Below are 14,542 nucleotides of genomic sequence, written 5' to 3'. Positions count from 1 at the left end.
TGAGAATGTCTCGGGAATTTTTAAGAGGTACAATTCTCTTAGCAGATTTTATTTTTCGTTTGAGATTATTTGTGACTCGTTCGCTCCGAGAATGAAAAGAGATGAGATTCGCCAGATGTATATTTGACTTTTCTAATTCTTAGAAGACTTTATCGAAATTTTAAGAATTTTGTTGTCATCTGACGATAAGTGTCTAAAAATACGACGAATATAAAAATTCAGGTTCCAAACTATATAAAAAATGACTTTATTTCGAAATGTATAAGGCCAAAGAATGTAATAGATCACCTCATAAATTTTAAAAGAAATTTCTATTATGTACAGTAGAAATTCGGAAGTCTGTACAAAAATCAAATGTTAGTTACTTTTAATACAACTTTACTAACATCGCATAAACACAAATAACACAGCGAAACATCAAAATTAATTACTTTCTTAAAATTTCACTAATTATTTACCTACTAATTCTTAGTAATATCAATATCGTCATATTGTTGAATACAATTCTACTAATATTGCATCAGCCTATAGAATAACATTATAGCACAAATAAATAGCATCAAAATATTTGAATTACTTACTCTCTTTAAAAAACCTGAAAAACACATCAATTTTATATGTATTTTAATTGGAAGCGTAACGCGAAGATCCCTCGTTTCCGTTCTAAACGGGACGATCGTCGAAGGAGAGCTTCTGGTATTTCCGCCGCCGAGAAACTTACCCGATGTTGCAAACTTTATAAAGTTTCGCCATTTACTCGAGCAAAAACGAGGAAACTGGTGCGAGCAAACAAAATCATGGTTCGAAAAGTACTCTCCGACCTTCGACATCTTTCCAGAGTTTAACGGACGCGATTATTACTTTACACCGCAGCTCTTACTTTTCACTCTCAACGTTGTTCGTTTCCAAACAATTTTACACGGACGTCTCTACCTTAAATTCAACGTTTCGCACTGGAACAACCTCTTTCTTCACAATTTTCCTGAATCTCTACGTTTCCAGCACATTTAAGCTTCTTTCATAATTGTTTATTTAGTAAAATATTAGCTCAAACAAAAAATTCTTTTAAATCTGGTTATATTTTTTGATTTAACATAGTTTCTTTCCTGTTACACATTATCATCGTATTTAAATTAATAATTTATATTTCTATTAATTGTTCTGGACGTTTAAATTTCAGTCATAGCTGTCTATTTAGTAAAATATGAAGTGAAACACAAATTGAAGTCAAAATAAAAACTTTTGCATAAAATTTTACATAAAATTTCATTATGATTCCTTTCTGATATTTCGCTCAGAATTATGTATTTAATAAAATGTAAAATTTAATGAAAAATTTAAAAAATGTGAATTATTGTGAATTATATGGATCAACAGTCGTATAAAAATTTCCAATACTGATTCAATTTAACAATCCAACTATGGTCATGACATTTTCAATGATTATCACACGAATTCAATATCACAAAATAAGCAGAATCTAGAACTTTTTAATTATCGATTTATTTGGACAAAACATAAAAAGACAATGCTTTCCAGTAACCGTTGCCAAAATATATCAAGACATTCTTCCGTAGCTTCGACCGACGACAATCTTGACGGGAATAAAATTTACGGTCAAAGAACAGAGCCATGGGAACCTGCTGGAACCCTGAAATCGCGGTACTCCTACTTCCGGCAAGTAATTATTCTTTCTCGACGCGTCGCCGGTGATAAACAAGCCACCTGTAAGTCGCGTCTCCGGATGCAGACGGGCGAACGCATCGGGGACGAGAATAAAACAAGACATTGGCCAAGAGAAGATTGTCGAGAAAGAATTATCGACCCTATCTCTCCATCTAAAAGTCAAATAGAAATCCAGAAAAACCGGAATCAATCAACAAAGTTTTTATTTCTCGCCTATTTACGTAAATTCGTTTAGTTTAAGCGTTCTTTCGGTCGTTTTAAACCAGATCGTGTTTTTTTTTATTATTAGAAGATTCATTAATCCTTTTGAGGTAAAAGTAAATTATAGAAAAACTGTCAGATCGTCGTAATTTTTCTGGTATTATTCATTTTTATATTATATTACAGATATATACCATGTTATACTCTTCTTTGAAAATTATGCTTAACCTTCTCTTTCAAATTTACGATAGAATAGTTTTATCCTCGTTGTTTCGACAATGTGAAGAATAACAAAGAATACAGAGTTGCGTCGACGCACGCTAGCTACAGAAAGTGAACGCTAGTTCACATTTTCCATTAAGAGAACCGTCAAACAGCTATTAACCCCAATCCCTCTTTTCAAAAGTCAAACAAAACACCACAAAAATCGCGAATAATCAACGAACTTCTCGAGCGAATCTGCATTTACGTAAATTCATCCAGCTTAACAATAACCATTAAAGTCTCGGCCAAAGAACAATCTCATCCCCATTGTCTGAACGTGAAGGGCAAACAAGAACAAAAAAGAAGAAAAAACTAGAAAGCTCCATCGATGGACACTGGCTAGAGAAAGTGAGTGCTGGTTCACCCTTTTCTCTACGAGAAGAGGTCTACACGGCATACGTAGACGCCGATACAAAGACAGACACAGGGGTGGGCCACGATCGGTCGAGACCCTGCGCCGGCCAATGGCGTTTCACCCCCGTGGTGAGGGTGGGTTGCCATGGTAACCCCTCGCCATACACGTACGTGTACGTAAAGGCACACCGTATACGTGTACGCGTGACGCTCAACTCTCGGGCTTCGCCAGGCCGAGGGGGATGACTACAGGGGAGGGAGAGGGTGAGAGGCGAAACCAGGGGAGGCTGGGCCGGTTAGAGGAGGGTGGCGGTGTGGTGTGGTGGCGAAGGTGAGGTTGAGTGAACGGCGCGGGGGAAGCGAAGAAGAGGAAGAGGAAGAGGAGGAGAAGGAGGAGGAGGAGAGACGGGATACCTCTTCCACCCTTGGACAAGCCCAATCGATCGAGGTGTGCTTCGGCCGGACGAAACTCACCCTCTGTCAGCCCGCCCTCCGATCTAGCTTGCCTCGTACCACCGTTACCATCGGCACCACCGCCACCATCGCCACCACACCACCATCTACCTCTCTCCTCTACCCTCGAAAGCAACGGTGCCTGTTATTTGAATGGGGAGAGAGCGAAGAGAGAGGCGAAGAGGGGTGGCGGACTGGCGACGGTGGTCGGGGGTTGAATGTGACAGAGTGCCACCCCCGAGGGCCTCTCCCGTTGAAAGTGCGGCGAGCAGAGTCTTCTCTCTGTCTCTCCGTGTCTCTCTAGTTATCTCTCTTCCACATTCTGTCCTTTGCTCTCTATTCTGCACGGCATTCTGTTCCTTCCCTTCCGTTCCTATCTCTCGCACACTGTCTCTCCTGTGTCCAACCCCCACACCTGCTCCGCTTGGCGCTGCCTCCTGGCTCGACTGCGTAGGGTGGCTCGCAGGGGCTGCGGAGGCACGGCGGGGGTGGCGTGGACAGAAATCAATATAAGACGGGCCTCCACGTATTCCTGCCCTCTCGCTCATACCCTCCCAGTCTCCCTTATGTTTGTCTCCCCAGCTGTACACCCGTCCTTTTCGCACCCTCCTCGAACTTCAACTGCGTTCCTCGTTCGTCGAACCGAGGGGACCCCTCGGTCTCGTCTCTGTCCCGCTCTCTATCTGGGTTTCACCGGCCGCCCTCACCCCTCCCCCTGCCCTCCATCCCTCATCCACTCTGCCACACCACCGTTCCCTCGAGGGTGGACTAACACACACACACGCGAGCAGAAACATACATACGTGCACGTGCAAACACGTAGCGAGGAACGCGAGCGCACGCTCTGGCAAACCAAGCATTTCTGTACAGGGTGTGTTTCGACATGTAACGGGTGACTCTACAATGCAGGAAGAATTCTTGAGAATTCACTTACCATTAAGGAATAAACGCGCGTGAAAAATGAAATCTTCTAGTTGAGAAACAGAAAGAGTGTAAGAATAAATGGCTAAACGAATTTGAAAGAGGACGAGAATAAGTTCGTTAGTTGGATACTTTTCAGATTGATCTATAAGACGTAAGAGTTGACCAATTACGTAGCGTGGCGTGCGACTTTCACCGGTTGCCGAGATACGCGGCAAGTTGTGGATGAAAAGTTCCCGCGTCGATGAAACTCTCTCCATAAATTCAGGAAAGAAAAAGGAGCAGCGAAGCCTCGGTAGAAAACGAAGAAGCGTAAGAATAAGGACAAGAATAAGACAGAAAGAGAGAGAGAGAAAGAGAGAGAGAGAGTTACGTGAAAGTAGGGGCAAAGGAGAAAGCGATCTGAAAAATCTGAATTACAAATCTCCCGTCTCGCTTCCGCTGCTGAATTAACTTTCGCTTTCCTTAACCTCGCAGAAAAGTGCTTAAGGATCTGTAGGATCGTGAAGACACGCGAACTTTCTGGACACCCGTTTCGTCGCGGTATATAGGATCGATAGAAGGACAGCAAACGTGTGGGGAGAGTGGAGTTCGTATCCTGCGGATAAGGGAACGGCATCCATAAATTACGACGCAACTCTGCAGGGTAAAAGTCCTGTACAAGAGACCTCCTATGTACGGCTGAGGTCTCTTCCAGCCTCCCTTTTCGTTTCTTCGTTCTCTTCTCCCTCTCCTCTTCTGATCTCCTTTACGACCAAAGCCCCGCGAGGGTAGGCGTGCTGTGGAACTATAAATTTTATCGTTAAGTTGTTTAGAATCGCGGCCCCGTGAACCATTCCACTATCCATGGAATACCATCCCCATTCTCCACGTGGCCACGTCCCTTGACGGCCCTGAACCGGGGGTTCTTGATTTCCAGCATTCACTTTCTACCAATTTCTCGGCACCGGATACGGGGCGCGTGACTGCAACGACAGGGAAATCGTATCTCTGCGAACGCCATTCAAACACCGCAGTGATCTAGCGATCGGAGAATTGGTACGGAGTTTCTTTGATGGAGCAGCGAAAAACGTGTGTGACAGGGTTCAGGTGTGTAGAGGTCTCGGTTAGGTTTATATAGTGGATATTTAGGGTTTGTTGGAGAAGATTGATGTTTGGTGGCTTTACGAGGGAAGAAGATGGAAATGGTAGAGGTTTTTGGATATTATTAGTGAGGAAGGAAAAAGAGGAGTATTTTTTTCATCATGATGAAAGTCAAAATTTAGTAATTTTGAAATAGGGGGAAAATGGAGATGGTTATTATCGGGAAGAAACAGTCGGGTGTTATTTATATGATTAAAAGTAAAGTTGGACGATTTTATGGATTTTCAAAATATTCTGTGTATTTCTACGTCCTTAAATCCCGCATAAAAATTCTAATCGCAGGGAATTGCAACTCAAAAAAAGTCCTACAAGTTATCTGGTTTTCTATACAGCTTTTAAAACGATCGACTCGTCGCATTAAAAATTTTCTGAAAACAACATCAGCAGCAATAACGCACAATCCTATTTTCACCGTCAACTTCCAACGCATGTCCATTTACTTCGGATTCCCAATCACCCACAGTCTCACCTTGAATCAATTTTTATTCTCAAATCTTTGAAACCAATCCATCGAACCAATAAAAAAAAAGAAGAAAAAAAAGAAAGAACGCTTCACGTGGCACGCAAGGCAAAAAGAAACAAAGAAGCTTCCGTCGTCATCGTCCTCGGAGGGTGGCACGTAAACCTAAGTGGGGTTGGGAGGGGGGATGGTCTGACAGGGTGGTATCGAGGGGACTGGTGAGGGTTTGGTCGAAAACGTGGGTGGTGGCCGGGCTTCGGCCCGTCAGGGGGGAAAATAGGAGCGGGTGAAAGGGTGGCTAAAGGGGGTGGAGGGGGTGGATTCGATTCCTCGAAAAACTGTACGTTTTTCTCGCCGATAGAATGGCCGGGACGTCACCTGAATACATTATGTGTTTTCCACCCCTGGGGCTAGGATATTGAAATTTTTAATATCGAAGGGTGGCGGTCGAGGGGGTTGGTCGGGCGACGGACGAGGGCGGATGGATGGAGAGCAGTCGAACGTCTATGGCTTCACGAAGCATCCCTCATGTAGCCACCCTCCCACGGCGATCCCTTATTTTGCCGTCGATATAGCCGCTGCGTATGCGCGTGTATGTGTGTATGTATATTTACACGGCTACTGTACAGCACGCGTATCTGTAGATTCGTGTTTGTGTTTATGTTCGCGTGTGAGTAAACGGCGACCGGGTATATACACGAGGAACTCCGCGGAAGTTGTTGCATTATCGTTAGCCGTTACTTCTTCCAGAGGACGAGATCGATAGCTGGTTGCTTTTAATTACGGTGGAGTTTTGCTTAGGTTTAGGTGTTTCATGATTAGTTGATTGGAAATTTGTAAATCTTAGGATAGAGTATTTTCGTGTTTCAGTTAAATCTTTGTATGGAGATCGGAGCTCAAATTGAAGGGATGAAATGAAAATTCTTCCATTTTTCAGAAATTTTATATAGGCTTGTAGAAGGAGATTTACTATTTTTCTGCATTTATGATTAGTTATTAAATATTTGCTATCCTGTCTTATCACGTATCATTATAGCGTCATAGACACATAAATATTTATATTATCCTGTTGTATCTACAATTATTATGCGACAAGTTCTTTAATGTCGATCATTTCCTACATAGGTAAATAAGGTACGCAGATTATGTTGATATTATTATTTCAATAAATTTAGACTTTATAAGTGCATGAAAAAATTTGTCTTCCTTAAATAAAGTTTATTGTATCCTATTAAAATTTTACACGATGTAAGGTATTTATATTTCTTATTCGATAATTAGAAAGGAATTAGACTCTTGGACAACGAATACTTCGTCGACGTTCATCAATAGAATGGTTGACAACAGGAAAATGTGGAGAAAACGAAAACAAAGGATGTCTGTGTCTTTTCCTGTTCAATGGTTTTCGACTCGTTCGATGGTTAAAGAGGGTCTAAAGAATCCTTCGCTTTGAGATCTGTGCCATTCAGTCTTTGATCAGCTTTCTTTGCAACTTGAAAAGCTCATTTCGTACTTGTTGCTGCTTTTGAATTGCATTTCTTAATGGCGACATGGGAATAAGTTCAAAGTAGGAAGGTCCATGTAATTTCAAAGACGAGATAAAGAAAAACCAAGCCAAGTAAACGAAAGGAACAATGCGATGAATAGTTTCTTTGATCATTCTTTATCGTGTCCGCTGCCTTTGCTTTGAGAAAACATTTATATGATACGATAGAAAATAAGAGATCGATTTGATAAATAACTGTTTACTGATTAACTCGTCTAAGCAAATTTATCAATTGAAATATATTTTAAAATGAAAGATATATAATCACCACTTAATGCATAAAATATTTGCAAAATTCTCAAACGTGTCGGTGATAATAAAAGTTGGCTAAGTCATATAAATCTTTCATTTCGAGATATTTAAAGTTTTGCATTTGATACATAAACTGAATTCTGTTTAACGACGCAACGACTCAATCCAAAGGTTCAATTTCTAGTATTTTGCAAAAATGGTTTCAGATTATTGTAGTGTAAATGGACGCAATGCAAAATAAACGATAAACTTACTTTTCTTTTTTTTTTAGATTCATTAGTCTGGCCACTTTTATAATTACCGGGACGAATATTTATATGATTTGAAAATGTTGAACAGATTCAGAACACATAATTTCAACCACTGCTATAATTTCATTTCTGTCCTAAATAGAGTTGAGATTGAGACATTCATGAATTAAAATTTCTGCTTTCAAACTCTCAGAATAGCATAGTATTCGTGGTAACTGACATTTGACTGATATCGCAATTACAAAAGTGACGAGTTCAAAACAGTTAGATGGTGAAGAATAGGGACGATAAAACGCTGATCTCAATTCGAAGTTCGATAATACGAGCATAATCAAGGGAATTTTTCGCATAATGGAACGTAATATGATCAATTATCACTGATTGCCACGTAATTAATATAACCAGCGCAAGAGTTATAACTGGTTTCGAATAGCGGGACCCATACTGAGAGTGAAAGTTCGAAGAGAAAGGTTTTATGCTGTAATTTCAATTAATTGTTTCATTTATATAGCTTATGCCAAAATTTTCTGTATCTAACAGAAGAGTTCAAACGAAATTTATGAACTCAAAATAAAAATAAGAAATAAGGTATAATAATGTGATTCACTAACACATATGTAATATATCGTACAATTCACTGTAATTGTCTTTTCCAAGAGTTCCAAAGTTTTCTAAATGTCTACTACAATTTGAAAAAATGTTGAAGTTCTTTCTAATCAATAAATAGATATTGTTATCATTCATTAGATATTCAATAGATAGTATTATCAAATTTAATTAGAAAAAATTTCCACGTAAAGCACATAGAAATGAGGAATATATACTTGAAAGCTTCCAATAAAAGCAATAATAACCATAATTGTGTGACAAACCATTCTTAGTATGGCGCCATACAAAAGAAAGTAAGTACATGCAATTAACGATAAAGTCATGGATGCTCCGGCGTCTCTCTTTCTGCGAGAAGAGCAGTGGCTTTTCACGATGATTTACCAACATGAAAACAAGAATCAAAGGAAAAGAAGAACGATGCCCTCCGTTTCAATAAGGCCATCCACTTTTATTCGTCCGAGAGTTCCATTACAAGCCTGTAAAGTGGCGTGCGTACTTGCCGGTGAGATTACATCGGCTCTTTGTTGAACTGGATCCGTCATTTAATTCAATTTTCCTGTTCCGGCTCTGCACATATATTAAAGCATCTGTTTCCATCAGTGAAGAACGTAACGAAGAAAGTAGCGATTGAGAGGGAAACGACATTTTGACGCTTGCCACTTCAGAATCGGTGCCAGTTGGATCAAACGCCGACTCGCCCTACTCGCTCTAAAATTATTTCCGCAGATGGAATAGTTGAATTATACCATCTATAATCCTCGACGACGGTTAGCGGATTTCATGGTTAATAAAGTCTCTCAGCATTCTCTGCTTTAAAACATTTATTATGCAACAAATATAGAAAAATCAAGTAAAAACGCAGTTTCAGAATACCGATGAAAAGATACGATTGTTATTTTTCAAATATTTGTTTCAAGTACCTCGAAACATTACTCTCTCAAGTTGTTCGCAGAACACTTTCAATTGTTTTTATGTAAAGCGAATAAAGAAGAAGATCAACGTTACATTCTTAGCTGCATATAAGGAATTTTATTGAAACGTAGTACAAAGTTGAACAAAGATATCGAAGAGCTTGTAGAATTTCTATATTCATACTTTATATACGAGAGATTTTCTATAACGTAAACTATACAATTTTCTTTTTCGTTTAATCTTTATCGGAATTTTATCTTATATTTATTTCATATTACTATATTCATGGTGAATTTGTATTTTCTTGCTACCATTTACAGTTTCATCAAGAAACGACTATAACATACCAGTTCTAAAAACATGCACATTTTATTATCCCCTGATTTCATCGCTTTTATATAGTATACATTTCACTTTCCAAAATAGAACCCTAATAATGTACATAATTCATAAATCACTAGAAAAACCTCGATATCCCCCAAAAAGCCAAAGAATACGTATATATATCGAAAGTAGGTCATGCGGCAGAAGCGCTTCGCGGTCAAACGACACCGATCTTCGAAAGCTGTCCGATCCTGAAAATCGTGGATCCAGTTTGGACTAGAAACCGTGGGCAGGTGATGATGCACGACAATACCGCGGTACAAAATAGCAGACCTACAAGATCGTTGAAACGTACTTTCGACCGCGACCCATATATTTCAGCCTCCATTTCATCCTCATACCTGAGTCGCCATATATAGCAGACACTCTGATAATTTGGACTTTTCTGACCGGTATACAGCGCGACCCTATGGCCTCGAAGGACCCTTTTTCTTCGACCAGGGCAAAGGACTTATGGGCGCGTGCTATGGGTGCCCCTCTCAAGGTTTCGGGGCGCGACCAGCATGGTCTGAAAGGGTCATCCCTTGACCCTGGGCGTGCTGCCCAGCCCTAACCCCCTCGGCGGTCAAAACAGGCGGAAACATGGCCTGACCCTCGTATATCACCGTTCTGGTTCTGCTGACCACGCGTACTGGACGCGCCACCACGGTCACGCGTCCGCCAATTAAAAGTAAATTCGTTTCGTCTCGTGGACCAGACTCGCTCGCGCGAATTATTGGATGGGGAAGGGTGGTTGGGTTCGACGGCCATCGAGGAAGGGGTGAAATATCACGGGACACGATTAAGGCGTGAATTATTTATTGCGGGATGAGTCGCGTCTGTTGAACTTGCTTGTTTATTGGTGGACACAGGAGGTGAAAGCAAAGGTGGGGTGATTTTTTCTAATAAATTGGGGGTGGTGTGTTTGAGGATATTAATATTTGAGATACCGCAGGTCAGAATGGTATTATGTGGAATTAGATTTGGGGGTTTGTGGAAAGTGTATTAAGATGAGTTCTTCTGGATGGCAGACTTTTTGGATCGATTTGTGTTTGAGAAGTTGATAATGATAGATAAGAAATTAATTTTATATTTATAGTTACGATTTTATATTTCTTATTTGAAATTTCATCCTCATTTCATGCAATTATTAATAATGTGATTAATAATAGATAATAAATAATGTGAAAGTTAATATAAACACGTTATTAAAAATAATATTAATACAGTATAGAAGTAATGTCAAAGGTAATGGTAATATGTATTAAATATAAATAATATGTAATAGATGTAAAATACTGTGCGTCTAATGCTACATGAACTAAAAATACGGGTAATAATAAAAATGCATTAAAACGCATATACTATTTCAACCATGATCATCCCAACATATTCAAAAGAAACATCGTACCTGTAGAACAAAGACTGCAACAAATATCAATTCCTCTAATACTCTCTCCTCCTTTCTATTATTTCCAATGAAACTAATATCGTGGCAGCGAGTTAGTTCGACGCATTCTTTTTACTATTCGGCGCATTTTCATCCGGAAATCAACAAAAAACATTTCGCGGTGGAGGTTTTATATGCTTCCACGGTATCGTACAAAGTAATCGATGTTATACTCACCGAGTGGAAAGTGCGTTTCGCATTCGGCCGCATTGACGAGGCATAAAACCGCAGTAGAAAATTCCAACCGTGCTCGTATAACGGCGTCGACATACATACACGCGTGCTTCAACGTTGTTCTTTCCCTTCTCTCTTTTTCTCGCCGTTTCCACGTCGTGCAATCCCCGAAAAACCGGAGGAATTTTTATTCGCGAACCGACACGACGTTGACCTAACTTCGGTCGAGCTACTTATCGCGCCAGCTCCACTTTGTCTTGAGTGAAATCCAAGGTAATTCGAGATCAAGCTGCATAATTCATGGCTTCTACGAACGTTCTTTAGAGGTAAGAACCGAAAAAAAATTTGATTCTGGTAAACGGTCCCGTTTGCGCTTATTTTTTGGACGTTGGCGAGAAATGTTTTTATACCGTATTGCTCGTACTGGTGAAATTCAAACGATTATATCTTCTTTATTTTCTCTCTTTTTTTCTATTTGGTTTGTAAATTGATTTTAGTTGTTTGATACTTAATAAAAAAATTCTGTGGTTCAGAATATAAATACTTTTTAATTACTATTAATTCGTTTATTGAAGTCGGCGATGAAAATGGAATTTTTTTTACGATATAAGTGATTATTGTATGCTCATATAATATTGATATGGTTATATATATATTCTTCTATTTTATTCGTAAACATTTTTTGTTGTAATTATAAATAATCAAGTTATATCCCAAAGAAATGTAACAGAGTATATAACTATTATCACATAGATTAAACAATCTTTGATTCATAAAATATTCTTGCAGAAATGCTGAATAGAATGTTATATTTACGTACAATTTGCTAACAAATTAGTCATATACGTCTAATCAGAATAACTCTCCCCGTGCTAAATCTGTTTGAACTATAATCACGATTATACTTGATATTCACCCTCAAAAGGGAGGGAAATATTTAATTAGCTTGATGAAAACGACTCAAAGCATTTATATATTATGTATTTAAGTATATTTAACAATGTTTATACTTTTCATTCTAAGCAACAATGATATTAATTCATGTTATTTCGTATAAGAAACATTTTACAACATCAATGAAATTCACTATAAATCGCTTAGAAATCAAGATATTAAATGTCTTACGATATTAATAATAATATCGAAGCAATCCATGTTCAAAAATATATACTTGCTATAGATCACATTCCGTTCTCAAAGAATATCGCAAGTTCAGGATATACCTACCTCGCACGCAATTAACTTATATTTATTCAACCAATATTTACTCGATATACCTACGCGCCATATTTACCTAACTAAAATCACAAAATTAAACTTCCTAACGTGATATATTGAGAATGTATTAATATACGTATTTATATTACTAGTATTAATTATACATCAAAATTCTAATACCAATGCTATTGTATTATCGCTTTCTTAGAAACTCCAAAACCCATCATATCCATAGAAAAGTACTCTGCTTCCACTCATCCAGCAAACTAACTTCCAATCAATTTCCTGTAACCTCAAAACCTCTTTAACAAGAAAAACTGAAAATCCCAACAGCAAAGCCAACCCAACCTAACTCTTGCAGGTCTCACGTTCCCCGTCTTTCACCTGGTGGCTTCGTGCGTCGCGATTATTTGGTTCGCGAACGCGACCTGTCCCGGGGGTTGAGCGTCGTCGTCGTCTTCTTGGGGTACGACGTTCGCCGGCTCTGCTCAGTGTGCTCGTTACAGCGCCTCCACTCTGCAAGATTCAATATTCTAACCAAAATCCCCGGGGCTAAGGGTGGGCGGTGCAGGGCAAAAGTTTCCAGGCGTGGAGCCGCGTGAACCGCACACGGAGCATCCGGACGGGTCTAAAGTTTCCCGCTTCGTCGACGTGTGCCTCCCGTCGTCCTCGTCCTCTCATCGTTTCGCCGACGGTAAACTCGCAGTCCACACACGAGGTACGCGGAGGCAGCAGAAGGGGTCGAGGGGAGGGACGAGCGAGCGAGCGAGTTACTTGACGGACTCGACGTTTCTGACGTCGTACAGTTACCGCCAAGAATCCGGAGCCTGGTGAATTTCCCGGCTCGAGAGCAAGGAATTCGAAGGGCTGAGAAACGACGACGACGACGCCGACCACCACCACGCGATCCTACGATATCGAGAATTTTATTTGCCGAAGGAAAGAGATTCCAAGGGGTGGGAAGCGAGGTACGACGCGGTGAAAACCTGCAATTGGATTTGTTTTTGACTAACGACGCATGACGCTGTGTTTGCGGTAAAAAGGTCGTTTTTAGTATATTTGAGTTATTATTGTTGGATCGAAGGGCTGAGTAACTTTTATTGGGTTGGTTCGGTTTCACATATTTTTGTTTTCAATTATTTTCCGAGGCTTATTGTTAGAAATTGTATATTTGTATAAGACAAAATTTTGAATCATAATGAGAAAGTACTTGTGTTGCGCACATCCAAGTAAAATAGTGTATACCAACTAGGTAAAATATTAGACGTGAATATTATCAATCTGATAATCATCTTGGATACTCCATTATAATTTACACATCTAATGTTATTTCTTCAACTTAACCTTCCGTATTGAACAACCACACATGACTATTCTACATTAATAAGTCACGACATCGACTTCTAAATACTCCCACGTGAGACTAATAAGTCTACCTAGTACAACAAAAAACACCTGTGTATTTAGATACATCAAATAAACCAACACTGTGTATTTAAATATACTATATATAAACAACTATAATTGAGCATTAAGACTATATACATTCGTACGTATATGTATATTCCTAAACGTTCCGTACATCAAAATAACCATTATTTCTCTACGAAGATCTACAAATTTCCTATACGATTTTCTCAATTTTGAAACTGCTGTCTCTAATTTTTCTGCATATAACATATTTTTTCAGTTATTTTTTCAATTGCATTCAAAAAGCTCGTATCTCAACGATCGTAAGAAAGTCTCGAGGTACGCAGGCATGCAGAGTCGTGATAAAATTTTCTTCTGCCATCCTCTCTCTAAAGCGCACATGCCCACATCTATTTTACCCAAGTTGGCCAACCTGCCCCATCCCCAGGACCAATCGAAGTCTGCCGCTTTATCGGGAAAACCGAGGGTGTTCTTCGGGCAGACGGAACTGCCCCTGCGTTCCGGTGGCTTTATCGCCGAAAATAGGGGTGGTTTTTCAAGGGGGTGGCCGTCGATTTTGCGCGGACTGTACCCTCCACAGAGCATACAGAGCGGCCTCCATACAGAAGAAAAGGCCTCCAGCTATGGCCTTCCATCTTATCCCTCTTCCAACCCCCTTCTTCTGCCTTCAACCACCCTCTCCTCGTGTCTACATCGTTCCCATGCTTCGACGATGTTCGTCCGTCTATCTTCGCGTGTTTGCGCGTGCACGCCACGCGATACGGATAATGGAATGTATCGATGATGCAAGTTGTGCATTCTATGGTGGAACGAGGCGAAGTTTCGACGAGGTTGGCTGGAAGGGGAGGTTTACG

The 14,542-nt window shown here is 39.8% G+C and overlaps 1 long non-coding RNA gene across 2 annotated transcripts in view; it reads left to right on the top strand.

The window, feature by feature from the left end:
- Positions 1 to 14,542, top strand: part of LOC132908879 (uncharacterized) — a 32,877-nt gene that overhangs the window by 13,480 nt on the left and 4,855 nt on the right. The window contains exon 1 of one of the 2 annotated variants that reach the window (XR_009658448.1): positions 11,083 to 11,365. The exons of the other annotated variant lie outside the window; for it this stretch is intronic. This is a non-coding gene — a long non-coding RNA (uncharacterized LOC132908879). Of the gene's footprint in view, positions 1 to 11,082; positions 11,366 to 14,542 lie in introns of those variants that run through there. 2 annotated transcript variants of the gene reach the window in all.

Source organism: Bombus pascuorum, chromosome 7 (assembly GCF_905332965.1).
Source record: "Bombus pascuorum chromosome 7, iyBomPasc1.1, whole genome shotgun sequence".
Taxonomy (NCBI): Eukaryota; Metazoa; Arthropoda; class Insecta; order Hymenoptera; family Apidae; genus Bombus; species Bombus pascuorum.
Note: the sequence above shows the minus strand (reverse complement) of the source record. Positions and strands in the feature narration are given on the sequence as shown.